We start from the raw sequence: 20,427 nt of genomic DNA, 5'->3' as shown, positions 1-20,427 counted from the left end.
GGGCGGGGCCGCCCGGCGCCCCCGCGCTGGAGGTCACGGCGCGGCGGGGCGCGGCCATGGCCCGGCGCGCCGCGGGGGAGGTTCTCCGCTTGTCGCCCGAGAGGCCCGGGAAGATCTCCCCCCAGAGGCGGCCCCGGCCCGGGAGGCGCTCATCTCCGCCTGGACCGCTTCGTCCTGCATCCCTTTCTCTTCCTGTTACCCTGGGGTCCCCTGGGTCCCTGCCTGCCTCTTCGCGCTCCGAAAGCCGAGTTTCGCAGATACTCAGCTCGGAGGAGGACGTTCTGCCGGGAAGTAGGTGCTTTCTTGTTAAGCGGCGGTCGATCGATGGGAGGGGCCAGAAGTCGCTAGGTGTCCGGACAAGATTGTCACTGTCGCTGAGATCGTCAGCTCTAGTGCTTGGAGGCGGGTGACTTCCTGCAAGCTTAGAACTTTGGGATTACTTCCGAGCTTGAAGGTAAGCCTCTCCCTGGAGAATTCTTAACTTTGGGGATTGGACCCTTGAAGGTTTTCATTTCGTTATAATTATAACTCAGACTCGCCGAGAAAAATCCATCAGCGATATTTCTAGATGTTTGAAAAGCAGGGATTTTATTTTTTTAAGTGTCAGTATTGTAGCACCCTGGAAATGTACGCTTTGATTTGTGGCTGAGAAGGTAAGGAATTTGGGGAGATGGGTCACGGTAATACGGTTGCAACCAAAGTAAGGAGCTCGGTTTTAATTTAGCTCTGAGGTCCTCCCGTGAGACCGAAAAAGTCAAATGAGTAGATGTAAAAATTACAGTAGTCAAATCAGGAGAGGACTAGTTGGAGCATATTTTGAGTCCTAAAAGGAGCCCTAAATTGTCCGTCACTTTCTGGAAAACAGTTAAAAGTAACTTTCCAGGATTACCAATTCTTGTAACCTCGTGAAGTTGGATTTCTTTATTTCGTTCCCTCCCCATTCTTTTGGTTTGTTTTTTTTTTTTTTTTTAGAATATTTTGGAGTCAAAATTTAACATTGGTTTTATAAACTTGGGTTTTTTTTAATACCTCAAATTTGTAAAGTAATCAAAGTATTTACATTCTATTAATACATGACAGTGAATGCAAGTGAACGCTTTGTGGTTGGAATTGACTGGCAGCAGATGTCTTCATGAAAGGTGGCACTGGGGGAAGAGTGGACAGAGAGGAAGGGACTGAAAATCATGTGCTACTGACTGGCTCTGACCTCGTCAGCGTGCTCCATCTGTCAGAACTCTGTGTTATTTGAGTACATTTGATTACATGATCACTAAGCTCCCTTCCCAGCTCTGATTTCTACCGGATTCAGGAAGCTTTTTAAAATCACAATGAAACCGTTGCAATTGAAATAGCTTCTTAATTGTTGGCCCTGCAGATATAGGAAAGTGTCTCTTGTATACATTACTGTAGTGCCTGGAAACTTGCAGCACTTATTCTCTCATCTCCCACACAGAAGTCTGGAAAATCTGACTTTGTAAGGGTCCCGCCGAAGTGTGCCCTCACTTGGGTTAATTGGTCACTCCTTGCACTATACTCTTTTGTACTGTTATTTGCAGAGCCTGGGCAAGAGTTGGGCTATGGAGGCTCACATACCATGTATCTAAGTATTTAAGTTATAAATCAAGATAACAAACTATCATTAAAAAAATGTATTCTTCTCTACTACCTTGACAAATTTACTTACATAATGATCTGGAAGGCCAGGTTTAAACTTAGAATTCTCAGACTTCTGGAGTCCTCAGCATGACCCCGTTCTCTTCCCATTCCCAGCTTCCTCAGCCGTGACACCGAAAGGGACCATGCATTTGTGCACCCAACGTGTCCAAGCTTATGTCCACATCTCTCACCCCTGCAAATCATGATGTGTAGTCAGCAGTTCTGTCTGCCCTCAGATCTAGCCATTCTAAACGAGGAGGACAGGCTCTGGGCAGGCACGGCCCCTTCACCTCATGGCCTCCTTGCAGCAGGAGGAGGGTCCTTAGCCAGGTCTAAGGGCAGTACTGTTATCAAAAATGCTCAATTATCTGTTTTCTCTCCCGTGAAATCAGCCATTCCCTTTCAACTAGATCCTTCCTAACCACACTGAACTAGGAGAGAATTCCCGCCACTGTCACCAGTTCCTATCTGATCGTGTCACTGTCCTTGCTTCAGAACTGTCAGTGGCTTCCATTGCTCTTAGGATAAAGAACAGAATCTTTAATCTGGCCTACAAGACCGTGATGCTCTAGCCCCTTCCTCTTCTGTAGCAAGGTAAAAGGTCTTTAATACCCAGAATGCACCATGCTGTCTTTCAACATGGGATTGTTACATAGGTTGTCCCCCTTGCCTGGATGCTTTCTGCCTGATGCTTAGGTGATAGTTTGGATAATGGGCATAACGGAGGCAGGTGTCACGAATGCCTCCTATGTTTCTAACCTGCATGACTTGATGGGCAGTGGTACCATCACTGAGTTAGGAAACACTGAAGAGTGACAAGTTTGGGATGCTCTTTGACCTTAGACCTGGTGAACATGAGGTGCCTGTGAGACATCGAACCCTTTGGATCTCAGCTCAAGCCAAGCCTCACTTCCCTGGAGAGCCTGCCTTCTCTGCCCTGTCAAGATGAGATTCTTTCCTTGTTTGTTGGTTTTCTTCTCATCTCCATTTCTTTTTGCTTTTGTTGTTGTTGTTGCTGACTCACTGATAATGTCTCCCACCCGCTTCCATTCCCTCCTCTGTAACGGCAGCTCTGTTGAAAACGTACTGCCCTCTACCCTGCTTCTCCACCTTCTCGTCTGAAACCTGGCTGCCCTCTGAGGACGCAGTCTGTACTTTTGAAAGTTGCACATTCTCTCTGAGCTGGGGATAACCTCCCCAGTTCTGTATCACACAGTTTCAGGTTATTATTACTCTTTCCATGTCATGCAAAAAGTCCTTCCTCCCATGGGATTTTGTGGCATGGCTATACCATCCTTCACTGACTTCCCGGTCATCTTACCACAGTTACTGAAGACTTTGATCCTTGCTCGTGTTCATCCCTTCTACCTTCCAGCCATCATTTTAACTGACCCCAGTGTCCGTGCTAATGACCTCTCTAGGATTCTTGCCTCAGTATTTTTTCATGGTCCCCAATTTTCATTCTGTTTCAGCCACAAACTCCAGTGGGCCCCTCCTTAATCCTTTTCGTCCCCCTTCCGTCTCTGAAATCTTCAGCTATGGCTTTCTCACTCCTCTACACTAGGCCCCTGCCATTTGACCTCAGGAGAACTCCCAGACTCTAGATCTTCCTTTTTCACGTGATTAAGATTCCCAGTGGATCTGGCAACCCTGCACTGATCCATCCTTTCTATACGTTCTTCCCCGTCCAACCCAGAGCCTGTGGTGTATAGTCTGTCCCTAACACTTGCCAGCACCTCAGTTCCTCGCACCCTTAGTCTCTGCTCTCTTCTGCTGACTCCCAGCCTCAGGTCGTCACCTCCACCGCTCTTCTGCGTCCAGGCTGCTGAGCATTCCGCCCTCTCCCGTTGGCGTGTTGGGGATTCTTGGGCATATGTCGTCAGTCTCTGTCTCACGCTGCACACTTCTATGTGATATTATACCTCACGCCGTCTCCTGATGGATCATAAATGCTGACAGTTCCCAAGTCTTCCTCTCCTGCCTCGACCTTCCATCTGATTCCTCATTCTGTCCAGATGCCAAGTGGATGTCTCCACCTGTGTAGCCACAGACGCCTCAGACTTCATACTGCCCTTACCCATCCCATGGCTCATTCTCCTGCATTCCTTATCCACCTGTCATTCAGGCTACAAACCTGGAGTCGTCTTTGACTTCTTTTGTTCCCTCACCCTCCACGTTCAGTCAGTCACTATCTCTAGTCAGTTTCTCTTGTCTGTTCCCACTGATGCTCCTTGCCTTCGGGCCTCGAGTCGGCTTGGACTTTGTCAATGAGTTCCACCCTAACTGGGCTCTCAGCCTCCAGTCTCCCATCTTCTAAACTATCCATGCTGCTATCAAAATTACATTTCTGCAATTCAAACCTGATTATGCTTCAGCCCCTCCAGTAATTCCCTTTTGTATGTGGAGTAAAAGTCACACTTTTTCATGTAGATAGAAGCCATTCTTTTTGTGTGTGTGAGGAAGATTTGTCCTGAGCTCACAGTCCTGTGCCAGTCGTCCCCCATCTTCTATGTGGGACACCACCACAGCGTGGCCTGATGAGCGATGTGCAGGTCTGTGCCTGGGATCCATACCTCCACTTCCCAGGCCACTGAAGCAGAGTCCACCGAGCTGGCTCGAGCCATTCTTTTTTTTTTTTTTTTTTTTTTTTGAGGAAGATTAGCCCTGAGCTAACATCTGCCGCCAATCCTCCTCTTTTTTGCTGAGGAATACTGGCCCTGAGCTAACATTCGTGCCCGTGTTCCTCTAATTTATATGTGAGACGCCTGCCATGGCATGGCTTGCCAAGCAGTGCCGTGTCCGCACCCGGGATCCAAACCTATGAACCCCAGCCCGCCAAAGCAGAATGTGCGAGCTTAACTGCTGTGCCACTAGGCCAGCCCCCCAAGCCATTCTTGTTATAACCCCAGCACTCCTCTCTTGGCCTCCTGTAGCTTCCCTCTACTTCATCTATTTGGCACCATGTGTAATTGTCAAAAGAGTTGCACTTCCTGCCCTCTGTGCATTCTGTTTCCTCTGCCCGTAATACCCTAGCAGAGCTCTCCTTATCCTTCAAAGTTTGGTTCAGGCATCTCCCTAGTACCGTGCTTCCTGACCTGCCAGATCAGTTGATTGTTCCTTTGCGCCATCATTCCTTCTACTTGGGGCCATTGAACCCATAGGTCTCTGCTTCTGGCCTGTGAACTCCCCAAAGACGTTGTTTACATTCGTATTTACACGAGTTATTTACATTTGTATGCGTGGTGTCTGGGACATGGTCAGTGCTCAATAAACATAGAGGAAAAGAAGTAAATAAAATGCAGGTTTGTGATCTTTATGGTAAGATGAGGACCTGGGGTTGCAAACTTAAATGCCAAATGGTCTTGGTAGGTTGAGAAATCATAAGGCAGGTTGAATGTAATGTAACAGGAAGTGGTGAGGACTGTGCCTTATCTACGAGATACTTTGTTTCTTGGCTCTAACTGGTTGTTCCCATATCGAAATGAAGTGGGCCTACTTGCTAAATATCTGGATTTTTTAATGTGAAGGTTCCTGAGAAACTGTGCAAGCCGAACAAAACATATCTGTGGGTCGAATAACCCAGTCTGAGTTCTGATCTAGAGAAGAGTGGCTTTGTTTGCTTAAGGTAGCTGTTATTTTTGATGAGGAAGATTGGCCCTGAGCTAACATCTGTACCAGTCTTCCTCTGTTTTTTGTATGCGGAATGCTGCCACAGTGTGACTTGATGAACAACGTGTCGGTCTGCACCCAGGATCCAAACCTGCAAACCCTGGGCCACCGAAGCAGAGTGCACAAACTTAACCACTATGCCACTGGGCCGGACCCCAAGGTAGCTCTTGAGAGTTTTGTTTGTTTGTTTGTTAATCAGTAGCTCTTCCTTTGTCAGTTGCTGGAATACATGCTAAGCAAATATTCTCAAACTTCCAGCTGTAATGAAGATGTGTTAGCGGTTCCTAGAGTGTCCTCTGTCCCTCTTAGAGTCTGGGTTCTCTGTCCGTGATGTCTCCCAGTGCTCCTTAGCCACACTGCATTTTCTCTCTGCAGGTGTATACTCTCCTCTAGCCTCGTTGAGGTTCCTGACCCCCCAGGATGAAGGCCCTTGTGCTTTATGAAACCCTGTATTAACCTTAAAGACCTCTCTCTCACCCTTCTGGAATGGACATCTCAGAGTCCTGCCTCTGCCACGTTGATCTGCTCATCTTTATGTGTCTTTCTCATTTGAATCATCACTGGCTGGTTGTGAAGGGTGGTTCTGTGCTTCAGGAAACCTGACCTTTTCAGCTTTCGTGTTGTCAGTTCTAATTTAGGACACATGTAATACAGGGGCCAGCAAACTTGTTCTGTAAAGAGCTAGGTAGTAAATAATTTAGGCTTTGCAGACCACATGGTCTCTGTGGCAACTTCTGCTTGTAGCACGAAAGCAGCTGCAGCCAATATGTAAGTGAATGGGCGTGGCTGCGTTCCAGCAGAACCACAAAGATAGGAGGCAGGATAGATTTGGCCCGCACAACACAGTCTGCTGACTCTTGCTTAGGATTTTGATTTCTACCTTTATAAGGTGGGAAAAGGTAGTTGAACACCTCATGCCGCACTTCTCTTTGCTCGTGCTGCATCAGCCACACTAGCTTTCTCTGTGTTCCTTGATCATGCCATTCCTGCCTCAGACCCTCTGCCCAGGCTGTTTCCCCTGCCTGGATGCTTGCCCTCTCCCACCCCCAACTCTCTTTTTTCAGATGTCATCAAGGGCCATCCTTGACCGTTCGGTTTAAGGTGGCACTCTTTTCCTTATTCTCTATCACAGCATTCTTTCTTTCAGAGCACCTATCACAGTTTATAATAATTTTACAATTGTTTCTTTTCTTATAATCATGCCTTCCTCAGTAAACAACTCCATGGGGACAGGGACCATATCTTATTCACTCTTATTCACCAATGTTTCTTGAGAATCTAGCAAAATGCCTTGTACACATTAAAAACATTCACCAAATGTTTATTGAATGGATAAATCAATCAATCTGATTCAGCCTGAATTCTGATTAACCAATTTAATTGTTTTCACCAGAAACTGACAGAATAGTTCTATAGTAGTCCAAAGATACATCTACCAAAAAAGTCAAAATTTTAGCTTTCTGATGAATCAAGTTATACCCACACATGCATTTCAGTTGTAGTGACTTTTTTGAATTTATTAGTTTCCCTCTTTCTTAATGTATTAGTACCCTGATACACTGAAAATTCATACAACTCGGAATGCCTTTCTGTAACTCTTTTCCAAAGGTGCAGAATAGCTCTAGCTGCAGATCTGAACAGGTGAAACACCACCAAGTTTATATAGCATGAGAGTTTATGTGGTATTATGCCTCATATAGGGCTGGTCAGGGCTATCAGAAAAACACTGACAGTCCTGTCCTTTAGGAAGAAAGGTCTATTGGATGATAGATAAAGTGGCAGGAGCAAGAGGGTCAATTTTGTTTCTTCAGTAGCTGTCTTCAGAAACTTGGAATTAAGAAACTCTCAATAAACTTCAAAAAGAACTCTGTTAAACCAGAACAAAACACAGTATCTAAGGCTAATCTCTATTCGTCTGAACCTTCTGTTGTGCTCTTACTGCGTCCAGCCACACCTAAGCTGTTAAAAGAACTGTTGGAATTAACCACAGAAAAGGAAACTTAGGAAGCTGCGTAACGTTACGTTATGGCCCTTTCTATTGACAAGTAGGACTCCTGTCGAGTTGAAAGTCCGCGTATGCGTGTCTGACAAGAGAACCCACTGAGCCATAGATTCATCCTTCTTTTCTCTGGCATCAGCCAATGCTGGGCTCTGTAAGGATTATGTAAATGATTTCTCTCACTCTCATTGTAATCATTATTAAATTTAGGAAGAAGGAGGGAACCTATTGGAGATCCCAGGGTTGAGACATACTGTGTGTTGTAAATAGAGGTGTTGCATACCGAAGTAATTAAAGCAACTCTGGTTAAAAAAAAAAAGGCAATTAATTTTTATGAGATTGAGTTACAAGAAAAAAATTATCTAAATAGCATTGGTTTAGCCTTGTAGTATCCAAAAATAATGTCTTTTTAATAAATAAAAGATGGATGTGGGGACGCTGGAAGAGACTTCTCTGTTGAATTCAGTTGCCACAGTCAGTTCACTTGGCTATCTCAGAAACATTTCAGACTCAGCTTCTCGCGGTATTTTAAAGGCTCCTCCTCTTCTCAGACATTATTAAATGGTTGAGGTCCTCAAGTTTCAATTCAAGGGCCTTTTTGCCCTCACATTCTTCTTTTTTCTGGCCATTCTCTAAAATGCCCATAATTTCAGTAAATTGTTTTAGTAGTGACAGCTAAAGCTGACCACCGCTCTGTGTCTCTGACCTGGCCGCTCAGTGTCTTCCACAATGAGTCAGAAGCACCTAAAATTCAAATGTGTGTGGCAGAGATGCTGGTGTCTGTTTTCTCCCTTCTTCCTTACGACCCAAACCTTCATTCCACGCAGGTTGCAATGTGCCTAGCTAAAAATAAAAACTGAGTGGCCTGCCCGCCCTCCCTTCCTGTAGGCATCGCAGTGATGTCATGGAAGTCTTTGGGGGGCTTTCAGGACAGCTCCTGTAAGGGGTCATGGGGCACTTGGCCCTTTGTCCCTGCCCCTTCCTCTCCTGCCTGTAACTTGGATGAGGGGAAAGAAAGGGCAGTAGCCATCAAGATTGAAAGCCTTCAGCCTGTATTCTTATTCAACGTTTCAGGTGAGTTGAAGTCTCGCCTCTTAACCAGCAATATCATTTTACAAGTCAGGCCTGACGACTTGCTTAGCCACAGTCTTTCCAGCGAGTGTACACTCAGCTTTAGGGGAAGGAGAGCAGAGTAGGGGAAAGTGAAGTTGACAGTAGGAGGTGAGGGAGCGCCTGCTGTTCGAGGCTTCATGGAGAGCAGTAGCAACCACAAAGCAGGAAGAAGGTAGAAAGAGCAAAAGGGGCCAGATAGAGAAAATAAATGCCATCCATAAATCTCTCTTCTGGGGTTAATTTGGCTGCCTGAATTTCTTTTTCTTTTTTGCTGAGGAATATTTTCCCTGAGCTAACACCTGTACCAGGCTTCCTCTATTTTGTGTGTGCATCACTGGCACAACATGGCTGCCAACAAGGGGTGTAGGTCTGCTCCCGGGAACCGAACACCGGCTGCTGAAGTGGAGCACGCTGAACTCAACCACTAGGCCACGGGGCTGACCCCAGAATTTGTATATGGAAGGACGTCAGATCATTTGATACTTATCTTAAGGAAGGGATAGGAAGCCTGTAAAATGTGTGACAGGAGACTTATTTAGTGTTGTAAATCTCTAAAAAGAAAAGCATACAGTTTGTAGTTCTAGTCAGTTCTCTGGGAAGAGGGAACTATTTTAGCTAAGAACTGGTGGGCGGAGGGTAAAGTATGTTATAACTTCAAAATCTAGGTGTGGCAAAGAGGTGTAAAGGAAAATGATAAATGCATAGAATGTCTGGGTTGAAAACCCAACCCTGTACTCAATTTGCGAGTTTCTTTACCACACACCCTTCACTATTTTCTCAAACAGGAAAACTTCACCTCCAGAATAGATGTTCTCTGTTTCATAGTTCCAGCCGCACTCTCAGACCATCACTGTGGGCAGGAGGATCATGTTTACTGGGTGCCTTGGATAAGCCTCCTGTTCGTGGATGGTTGACTCTGCCCCATGCTTTGAAAAATCTTCCAAAGCATTTTTCAAAACTGAGCTAGAATTCCCTGTTCATTCTGACTCTAGCCCAGTTTCCTTTCTAATATGTCCTGTCTTGCAGGGGGAAGCAGAAGTCCAAAGCATCAAAATTTTAAATCCAAGCATTGCTCAGGCCTTCTTAGAAGTTTTAGTCAATTAAATTATGTTCAGAAAATACACATTCAGAAAAGATGCACTGTTTCTTAGGGCTGGAAGACACGAGTGCTTTTATCTCATGGGAAAGAGTAAGCCCGGAGTGTGAAGGAGTGGGAGTGGGGAAGGGTGGGGACAGACAGACCTGTACAAAGTGGCTTCACCTTCTAGAGGCACTGTCATCGGTTGCCAGAGAGAGTCTGCAACCTGAGCATCCTGAAGCGGCTCTAGCAGTTCCTTAGGGGCATTTGTGCAAATACTGCACATGTCAGTAGAGCCAGGAAATTACAGAACTATGACTGTCACAATAATTATTTCATTATTTTAGGTTCATAGATTCTCCTTTGAAAAGTTTGTATAATTTATGTGCATTGCCGTGAAGTAATGTGTATCTTGCCTCCAGTTCAAGCACCAGCTTTTCTTGATCCCCCTCAGATGAGTTAACTGCTTTTCTACCATTGGGTTGAAAAACAGATGTGTGATTAAAACAGCTTAACTAAAGAACCATCAAATAAAGAACCACTTTTTGAGTTAACTTTTAAATCTAACCCAAGCTATGATTAAATCAGTTTACATTGTAATTCCTATTCTTAGGATTTTAATCCTAGTCTTTTTCCCTATTTATTCTCTACATTTGATTTCAGTGAGTGGAAAATACTAAGTTCTAGAATAATGTCACTGGGCATTTTACATCTTTTAGTGAAAGAGGACAGAAAAATTAGGTGTAAATCAGGTACCTGGAAAGTTGAACACCAGGGCGTGAGATGCAGGGTCAGGTTTGTCACATCCAAGCTTGCCAGCCTGGATGGGCAAGTCCAAGTGCCAAGCAAAGAGAATAAGCTTTCTGTTTGTGAAGTTCTTGTGACTTTGGGTGGAATTTGTCCTGAAGTATTAATCTTACCATCTGAGTTTACAGATACTGCCAGGGACCCTTGTCCATCACCTTGATCTGGGTCAAAAGGGTGAGCAGTGTGGACATTCAGTCTCCACTGTCTTCACAGTGAGCGGTCAGTACCTAGGCAGAGGTGCTAGAGGCACCCGGGTCCTCTCAAATATGGTTTGATGCTCCTTCCAAGTGAAGTGCTGCAGTGACGATCACAGGAAAACACGCCTAAAACAGTGCAGCACCAGTCTACACTGCCGTCTGCAGTCGCAGCGTGCTGTGCTTGTAAGTGAGTAAATCACTCAGTTTGGGGATTAAGTACCACTTCTGATGCCCCAGTTAGAGGCATTAAACAGAAAAACACAAATACATAAGTGGCAAATGATAGAGACTTTTTTGCAGGTGTGAAGACATCGTTATTTATATTTCTGTCAGCAGACTAAAGGCTGTGGCCACTCTATGACTAATCGAAAGCACAAATCGTATTTACATCAACTTATATTGCCTCTTCCCCCCTCAAGTAATCCTTCATGTTTATTATATGTTTAGTAATTTTTAAAAGTTTTTGCTAATCAATGATATTTTCTACAGTTTCTTTATTCTGTGATATACTACCACTTATGTTAGATTTGCTTCTCTTACTACCTATTTATGGATTCCTTTCTTCATTTTATCTTCAAGTAACTATTAGATAGTCTGCTTTTTCTTATTTTCCATGTACAGGAAGTATTTAGTTAGTAAAGACTTACTAACACCCACATGGCTCCAGGCAGTAGGCTGAGTGCTAGGAACGCAGCAATAGACAAGGCAGACGTGGCCCCTGGCCTCCTGGAGCAGGCCTTACTCCACAGGCACGATTTCTGTCTGCAAACAAGCTTTCATTGGTGCTTGGTTGTGCAAGACTGTTATCTCATTTCTTACTCATTTATTCATATGACAAACGGTGTTGAATATCTGTAGTGTCCCTAGCACTGTGTGATGCTGTAATTGAGAAGATGGACATCAAGAAATAAATTACAGCACTGTGGTTGAAATAGTGGTATGGTGGCATAAACTGTGTACAATGAAAACACAAAAGGCAGATCAACAGCTCTAGCTAGAGACATGAGGAAAAGCATCTGAGACAAGATGATATTTGAGCTGAGTTTTTAAAGATTAGTAGGCAAAGAAGATGGAGAAGGACTTTGAAGGCTCGGGGAGAGCGTTTGGAAAAATGTTCTTCTCTGTGAGAAGTTCATCGTAGTTCAAGTGTAAAGGACACAACATGCTTTGATAGGAGAGAAGTCTTTCACGTGGCCCAGCGCCACATTGTGGAGGGGGTTGCTCGTGAGTGCCCTGGCGCGCTCAAGAGCCAGTGAACACATGCTGTTCACTGAAGGGCTTTCAGGAGGGAGAGCGAAAGATGTTCCCATGACCATATTTCACTTCCTGCTCATGGCTCCAGGCTTCACCAGGTGTTGCTTCCCAGTTTCAGCAGAATACTTCTGCACACCACGCCTGTTTGCCTTTGAACTATCCATGTAATACCTGACCACGATTTCAGTTATCACAGCTCTTCCACAAACAATAAATAGGAAAACTTGAAATTCTGAAATTAGGTTTACCTTTGCTCTGACTAAAAGATTATTGGAATTTAAAATGTCTTATTCATTTTACACAAATGATCTCTTTGTTTAGCTCTCCTATTTATAATTACTTTTATTTTTATTTGAAAGCATTAAAATATTTTGAAAGTAAAAATAAAATTGTGAAATATTTTTATATTAGTTAAACAATACTTATGTAGCTTCTTCCTGCTTTTTCTCTATTTTTTTATTTTATTTTATTTTTTTCGAGGAAGGTTAGCTCTGAGCTAACATCTGCTGCCAATCCTCCTCTTTTTGCTGAGGAAGACTGGCCCTGAGCTAACATCCGTGCCCATCTTCCTCTACTTTATATGTGGGACGCCTACCACAGCATGGCTTGCCAGGTGGTGCCATGTCTGCACCCAGGATCCGAACCGGCGAACCCCGGGGTGCCGAAGTGGAATGTGCACACTTAACTGCTGCGCCACTGGGCCGGGCCCTATTTTTAAAAATTGAGTGTCTTTTGAAAAGATTTTACCACACATAAAGATGCAAAAGCAAGGAGAAGTAGTTTAAAATACTGTTGAACTAAGTAAAGCCAGGGGAGCTTAAGCCAGTGGTTGTTCTCACAGGAGCGATCAAGTCCACACTTAGCCCATTCTTGAGAAGGGAAATCCGAAAGTGGAAGATTGGCACAAGCCTTACCTTAGTTTCAAGAAGCATACATTAAGGACTTACATTATGCCAAACTCCATTTTAGTCACTGGAAATACAAAAATGAATGAAACACAGCCCCTGCTCTTAATGGACTTGCTGTCTAGTGAAGTATTAAGTTGAACCACTTGAAATTGCATCTTTTTTGGGGTCAAAAATGGTCAACTATCAATTCAGCCTAAATATACATGTAAACAGAAATTTGCAGTAACAGAGATATGAACAAGGTGCTCCGTGACCTAAGACAGGGCCTCGTGCTGCCCAGAGCAGTCCTTGAAGGCCTCCCAGACGGGGCGATGCTGGAACTGAGTCTCAGAGGATGATCAGGAGCTCACCATGTGTTTACAGTAAGCAGAGAGAACAAGGACGTTCCAGAAATAGGAAACAGCGTGTGCAGAGTCGTGGAACCAACAAAGAGCCCAGCACATGTCAGCAACCGCAGATAGTTCATTGGAATGGCAGACAGGCTGAGGGTGACAGGAGACAAGGCAGTGAAGCAAGCAGAGGGCAGGCCATGGAAGGTCGGATGCACCAAGCCAAAGAGCTTGATTTTACCCTTGAAAGTGGGGAGGTGTGCATGATCCAGGGAGTGTGCAAGGCAATCTTTCGGGATACAGAAAGAAAATAGTACTTCCGTGTATATTTGCCTTTTCTTCTCTTAAAATTTCTAACTGTGTAGGGGTTACAGTGTATATAGTTCTTATTGCAGTACTGGATGTTAATAATTTATTAATAAATAAATAGACGTGTATTATGGTGTGTTTGAGGTTGAATTGTGTTCCTCAAAATTCATGTTGAAGTCCTAACCCCTAGTATCTCAAAATGTGACCTTATTTGGAAATACGGTCATTGCAGATATAGTTAGTTAAGATGAGGTCAGAGCCAGCCCTGATGGCGTAGTGGTTAAAGTTCAGCTCTCACCACTTTGGCAGCCTGGGTTCGGTTCCCAGTTGCAGAACCACACCATCTGTCTGTCAGTAGCCATGCTGTGGTGGTGGCTCACAGAGAAGAAGTAGAAGGACTTACGACTAGGATATACAACCATGCACTGGGGCTTTGGGGAGAAAAAATAAATAAATAAATAAATTAGAGATGAGGTCATACTGGAGTAGAGTGGGCTCCAGTCCAGTGTGACTGGTGTCCTTGTAAAAAGGGGAACACCACGTGAAGATGAAGGCAGAGGTTGAGGCGATGGTTCTACAAGCCGAGGAACTCTGAGATTGCCAAGATGCCCGCAGAAGCCGGGGCGAGGCATGGAACAGATCCCTCCCTCACAGCCCTCGGAAGGAACCAACCCTGCACATGCCTTGATCTCAGACGCATAGTCTCCAAAACTGAAATAGAGTTTTAAGCCACAGGTTTGTGGTCCTTGTTACAGCAGCCCTGGGGCACTAACACATGTGCACGGTCAGAAAGTTGGGGAGGCATGGGAGGGTTGGTTTGTGTTTGACTCCAAATTATTTTCGTCCTGTCTTTATTCAGTCTCCATATTCAATAATTTGCTTTAACTGGAAGTGATTTCTTGACTTCTCAGTACTTTACTTCTTAAAGCCATTCTAGTGGGAAACAATTTGTTCCCATTTGTGTTTGGTATAGCTTATGTTACAGGAAGAAGGAATTAGGAAATATTTGACCTTTAGCTCAAAACAGACAGGTGACAGTATGCAGCAGTCTTAGGGAAAATATTTACGTTCAAGAAAAAAAGGGACATTTAACCCCATTAGGCAGAAGTGGAGGCAAAATCAGAAACAGGATCCTGGCGACAGAAGTCCCAGCTGTGAGGAGTTTGTAGTGTATCGTCAGCACGGGAAGGACAGTAGGCAAAGCGCGCATCATTCTAGCTACGTAAGCCTCAAGCTACGTACGTTCAGGACATCTAGTTCTGTTTATACAAGTCGGACGTTAGTCATCTGCCTGAGCTTCCGAAACGGAGTGGTTGACAGAGTTTCCAAGGCCAGGACAACACCCTGAACTCACATCTACCTGTTTGGAGCCTGTTTGTAGGTCAGCAAAATCCAGGCGTCAGCAATAGAGTAATTAATATATTAAAACCAAAAATATTTTTGTGTATTTGAGGCATTTTCGATCTTTGTGGGCCTTTGAATATTTGGGAATTTTTGGCCTTATTTATGCAAGCCAACTAACTACTACTTATGCAAGCCAACTAAAGCATTTTGAAATACTACTTTTAAAATAAAAAAGCCTGTATGTATTTTTAATATTGTGCCATCCTTTAGTCAAGTAGTTTCAGACGTTTAGGGTGATAGAGCCCTTTCTCCCCTGAATTGTTACCTGGAGGCCCGGTGTGCATCAGCTGTGCTAGGTGGTGTGCCCGTCTCAGAGCGCTGTGTCCTGGAGGGCTTAAATCTTCGTTCTTCATGTTTAGTCTGCAAGTTCCGTACTTTGTGAGTATGCATTATGTATTCATTATGTAATCTGTTAGCAGGACGAAAAGGAATTTACATGGATGGGATAATGTGCTACTGACCTATGATCGTAGGGCCTGTGCTTGAAGTCGCTGTCCGCCCACTGTCTCTAGGTTGGTTCCCTTTGTGACCAGCGCGGCAGTCTGACCTGCAGCTGCTTGGTCAAGAATGTGATGTCTGCTGCTCCACAGAAACACGTTTCTCTTGGAGGGACCTCCGTTTCTCTGCTTTCACCACTGTTCTTTTAGAAGTTTTTGTTTTCACCCTATTCATTTAACTACACTTTTGTCACCTTTGGACTCTCATAAACTCAGAAACCTGTTTGCCCAGTTTAGTACATGGTTATTTTTTCCTTCGCCCTTGACTTGTAATCATATTGCTGTGAGCTGATAAATACTTGGAACTATATGTACTTTTTACATGCTTAAATTGTTACAGAAAGTAGCACCATACAGAGAGGTTGGGGTGGCAGTGCAGCCTGTCAGAGCTTTTGGGTTCATGGTGTGTTGATACATATCATGGTAGGTTGATACATACCTGATCGTGGCTCATTTGTCTAAGATCAAGACAGGTCAGGTGGCCAATCTGACAGGCCATAAATTACAATTCAGAAACTTTTCTACCATCTTCTGAAGTGCACATATAAAAGGATATAAATAACAGACTATTCAGATAATTTGGTCATCAGTGAATCTTTTTAGTAAAAATATACCCAGAGTCTGTATCCTTTTAGCAAATGTTTACTGAGCCCTTACCATGTGCTAATGGTCATAATGCTAAGTTTTAAGTATACAGTGGCAATCTAAATGAACATGATCCCGGCCTCATGGAATAGATTATATTACATTCTCTCTCTCTCCCTCTCTCTCTCTCTATATATATATTCAGTCTCTGATATGAGTTATGAAGGAAATAAAGAGTTCTACAGCAGAAGTGGAAGCAGCTACTTTAAATAGAATAGTCAGAAAAGGAATGAGAAGTGAAAAGAAAAGCATTCTAGCCAGAATAGCTTGTGCAAAGGCCCTGAGGCAGGAAAGAGCCACGCTTATTCAAGGAATAAGAAGGACATCAAGTTCCTTGAGGAAAAGATTGTTCTGTTTTGTCTAGAACAATGTGTGTTATGTAATAGGCACTACAGAAGTATTTGCATATGGCTGGATGAATGTATACCTAGGATTTATTTAGCAAGTACAAGTTGAGGTTGGAGAAGTAGGCAAGGACTGGACCATGCCACGCTGTGTTAAAAACGAGGGGATCTAATTACGTTTTATAAAGATCACTCACAACAGTGTGGGGAATTGTTTAGTGAGGAGCAAAAACAGAAGGAGGAAAACCCAGGTATGTGGCACAGGGAGGTGGAGAAAAGTGGACCAAAGAAATCCCTAAATAACTGCATGTTAGAGCCGAGGCCAGTGGGTTTAACTTCTTGCCCGTTTCACCTCTTAGCAGCTCAGCAAAGTGACTGTCCCACTTATCTTCCTACCCCTAGGACTGGCGCAGCCCCGCCCCCAGACCAAGCCTGGAAGGAAATTCGCCTTTGGCTAAGAATTCAGTCAAGCCCTTGAAGACAGTGATTTCCGAGTTCCTCATGGGTCTTCCTGTAATTAAGGGAGTGGCCGTCTTAAATGGAGTCACAGGGAGAGGAAGAGTGTGGGATCTTCTACCAGAGAAATGACTTGGTCTTGAAAGGAAGTCCATGAGGTGGGGACAGTCAAGGCAGAGACCTTCTGGCATGCGCAGCAGTGTGCCTGCCGCCTGAGACTTGCCCACACGCAGAAGCAAAAGCAAGGGCAACTCGTGCACAAGGCATGTGAAGCCGACTGAAGCTGCGAAGCTTGAACTCTGGTTCTTGTGGCAGGCCTGCCCCTGCACCTGCCACCTGCTCGGGCGTGGGTGGGGACAGCTGCTTCCTGGAGCTGCCGTGCCCTACGGGATGGAGCTGGGCCAGGAGCTGAGAAGCCACGCGCAGGGGTCAGGCAGGGACGCCGGGACCGAGCTCTCTCTAGCGTGTACCAGAAATCCGCTTAGCGGAGCCCAGGCTGCCCGTGTCTACACAGTGAGGAACCCAGGCTCCGCGCAGGGGCGCTACTCCCCCTCAGGGCAGCCCGCGCCCTGTTTGTGCTGCCCTGGCTGTGACCAGGTTCTTTCTTTCGCTGAGCCGCACATTTTCCTCTCTTACCTGGCCCGTTCGTCCTACGTCCTCTTACTCTAGAATCTCAGAAATAAGGCTAATCCCTTTTGTTGGGATTTTAAAGTTTAATTTACTTGGGAATGGCTGCCTGGGTTACTTCTAATCTTTTAAGCTGTTGCAAGAAAGCATGAAGCAGTGGCAAGAGATCCACTTAGTAGATGCAGTGGACAGAGTGCCCGCTGTGGAGGCAAGTTTTGTCTTAAGATTTGCGGGTTCCTGCGGCCTGCCAGCGAGGCAGCTCGGCCTGCGCCTGCAGAATGACCACCGTTACTCTCTCGGGTCTTAAAGGAAGCCGGGCCTCCAGGTGGGCAGGCGTCTGCTGTAATAACAACAACAACCAGAATAATGAAAAGCCAGCTCGCTGCCCTGCTCCCTGCGCCTCCCCACTCCGGAGCGTTTGCCTGACTGGTGGAATGGGCCCAGGACCTGCCTTTGAGGTCTCGGGTGTGACCTGGTGCTTCCAGCCCCGAGATGCTCCGCTGGGTCCGCAGAAGGGAGTGGCTGTCCCCGCGGCCACACTGTCCCTCCGCGTGTTCCATCCTGTGCGGCCCCTACCCGTGTTCTTCAGCAGCCGTTCCTCCCCCGGTTTTTCCTCTTCCTGCAATGTCATCCCTCAGCCATGTGTGGCCACTCCACCATTCTCTTCATGTTTTTACAGCTTTCTAAAACATGCCTTTATTATCATTGTAATGGGGTCTCTTGGGGGGAAAGAGAGAAATAGGCACTGTCAGCCAGCCAACTCGAACCAGAAACAGTACATAACATGTATAGTCAGTTGTACAAACTTAAAGAAATTTGAAAAACAGAGAACAATAAAAATCTGTAATTGTGTTACACTCACAGAAATCTGTGCCTCCATTTATTTATACATTCATTCCAGTCACCAGATATTAACTAAATATCTGTTATGCTCTAATCACCATGCCTTCTAGGGAATTGAAGTGTAGTAAGGGAATCGTGGCCAGGTAGAATAACCACTGATAATATTTTGGTATATTTTCATTGAAGCCTAATGTTATAGTTTTTTTTTTTTGATATATTGCAGTTATACTGTTTATTCCGTCTGATGTCCTTTCTTTTTCTTTTTTTAACTTACAGCACAGTGGGTGTGACAGGAGAGGGCAGAGCTGTTTATTCCGGGCTCTTGCCCATCAGGAGTAAGGTTCTGTCTAGCCTGAGTCTGGAGTGTACGCTGTTCCATAGTTCACGTAGAGGCCGTTCCCTTTCTGCGTCACAGAGCCTGCCTCTGGCTCACCTGTCCCCACCTGACAGCTGGCCATCGGTGCAGTGCAGGTGGGGGTACCACTCCCCGCCCAGCAGGCCTCAGGAAGGTGCTGGTGGAGCTCGCTCTCACCAGGACAGAGGCCAGGCAGGACGGGCGTCAGTGGGGAGAGGATCCGCTCTGCCCTGGTCTGGAGCCTGCACAGTGCACAACATGACCAGGGCCACGGGAGAGTCCCCTGTGGGTGTTTTCTCACCTCCTGACTCAACTCTTCCTCCTGCGTTGCCCACGGTCCTCTTCTACCCCTTCTCCTCCCGGAGTCCTGATTTTCACAGAAGACGGCTTGTTTTTTTCTGGAACGCCACCTCTCCCTACAGAAAAAGAGGAGGCCTGGTGCGCTTGGTCCCTCTGTGTCTGCCGATTCTGTAGGCTCAGACAGCCATTCGGGGTCTAGCTTTAGCCCTCGCCTGGTTCCTGCTCTCTTTGTAGGTATAATCATATTTTCATATAACTAAACTATGCGCCAGTAATTTTTTTACTGCAGTGGTTTTTAGTGTATTCACGAAGTTCTACAACCATCACCACAATCTAATTTTAGAACGTTTCATCACCCCAGAAAGAAACCACATACCCACCAGCAGTCACTCCCTATTTCCCCTCTCCGCTCCAGCCCCCGGCAGCCCCTCACCCGCTTTCTGTCTCTGTAGAGGGGGCAGGTGCCACGGGGAGGAAGGCGAGCCCCAGGCGGGAGCTGAGCTGCTGCTTCTGATCTCTGCGTGTCTGCCTTCCCCAGAGTTGGAAGTTACAACTCCTTGCCCCTTTGAAGATTGATTTTCTTCCAAAAATTCCCGTCGGCTCTCCAAAAGATATTCACATGGAGTATCTATAAACTTACATATACAGCTAAGTTTGATCTTATTTTGTACCTTTAAGCTTACTTCTTGTGAGGAAGTAACCATAGTGCCCAGACGTGCACACACACCCACCGTGCCCTGAGATGTTTCAGAGCCTTGTTGTCTGAACTGACGATGAAGGACACCATACCTCAAACACTGTCTCCTAATTCCCCGATTCCTAGGATTTTCAGATCAGGCTGCCAAACCTGTGTCTTGCTGCTTTTAGGTAAGATATACAAAATCCTAGGTAGCAGTGACGAGTGGGAGACAGCAGAATGAACCGTGGGGAATGGCGTGGAGGAGACACCCCTCTCTGCCGTGTGCACAGCCAGAACTGAACACCGGGGGACGAGAGGGGTGGCAGCTCAGTGTGGGAGGCTCTTACCAGGGACTTTTTCCAACCAGAGCGTCTTGGCCTCCCCAGCATCCCACCCCTCAGGAGTGGTCCTTTGTGATGGCCGAACGCCCCTTAGCCACCAGTGGCTGTGGGGACTGCCCTGCTGACCAGACAAAGCTGGAGGGGTGTGACTCCTCGTTGTCCTGGGGAGGTATATACACGGAGGACAGGACTCCCAAGGTAGACAATTGAGAGGCTTCAGCATGGCAAAAGTGCCCGACAAGTCATGGGAGCCACAAACCACAAGCACCAAGTGGTGGGGAAAGAGGACTGCCTCTCACCACAGATCCAGAGGAGTAGCAAGGTCAGATGACCCTACCCACGCTCCTCTCCTTCCCATGTATGTCTCTACCCGGCCCCGCCCCCCGCCCCTCAGGATAATCCTGCCTCTCCTGGTGCGGACCTCCTCCTCAGCTCCCCGCTTCCACTCAGCCGCCATCCTCTTCTCCCGACCCAGGGCCCTCTGGGCTCACCTTGTTGCCTTGCCAGGTGCTGAAGTTACACAGGAAGGTAACAAGACGACTTCACACGAGTTCAAGAAAAAAATACTCTCCTAAAGTTACAGCTCCTTCCAGAAGGCGAAAGAGCAAAAAGGGCCA

General features: G+C 45.8%; 1 long non-coding RNA gene across 1 annotated transcript; it reads left to right on the top strand.

Annotated features, from left to right (window-relative positions):
- Positions 1-4: 4 nt before the first annotated feature.
- LOC123285550 (uncharacterized) lies at positions 5-18,159 on the top strand. Its single transcript, XR_006527297.2, has 2 exons — positions 5-454; positions 16,612-18,159. It is a non-coding gene; the product is annotated as an uncharacterized lncRNA (long non-coding RNA).
- The last annotated feature ends 2,268 nt before the right edge of the window (positions 18,160-20,427 follow it).

This window comes from Equus asinus, chromosome 1 (genome assembly GCF_041296235.1).
Source record: "Equus asinus isolate D_3611 breed Donkey chromosome 1, EquAss-T2T_v2, whole genome shotgun sequence".
Taxonomy (NCBI): Eukaryota; Metazoa; Chordata; class Mammalia; order Perissodactyla; family Equidae; genus Equus; species Equus asinus.
The sequence above is the reverse complement of the archived record's forward strand: the minus strand, read 5'-3'. Positions and strand labels throughout refer to the sequence as shown.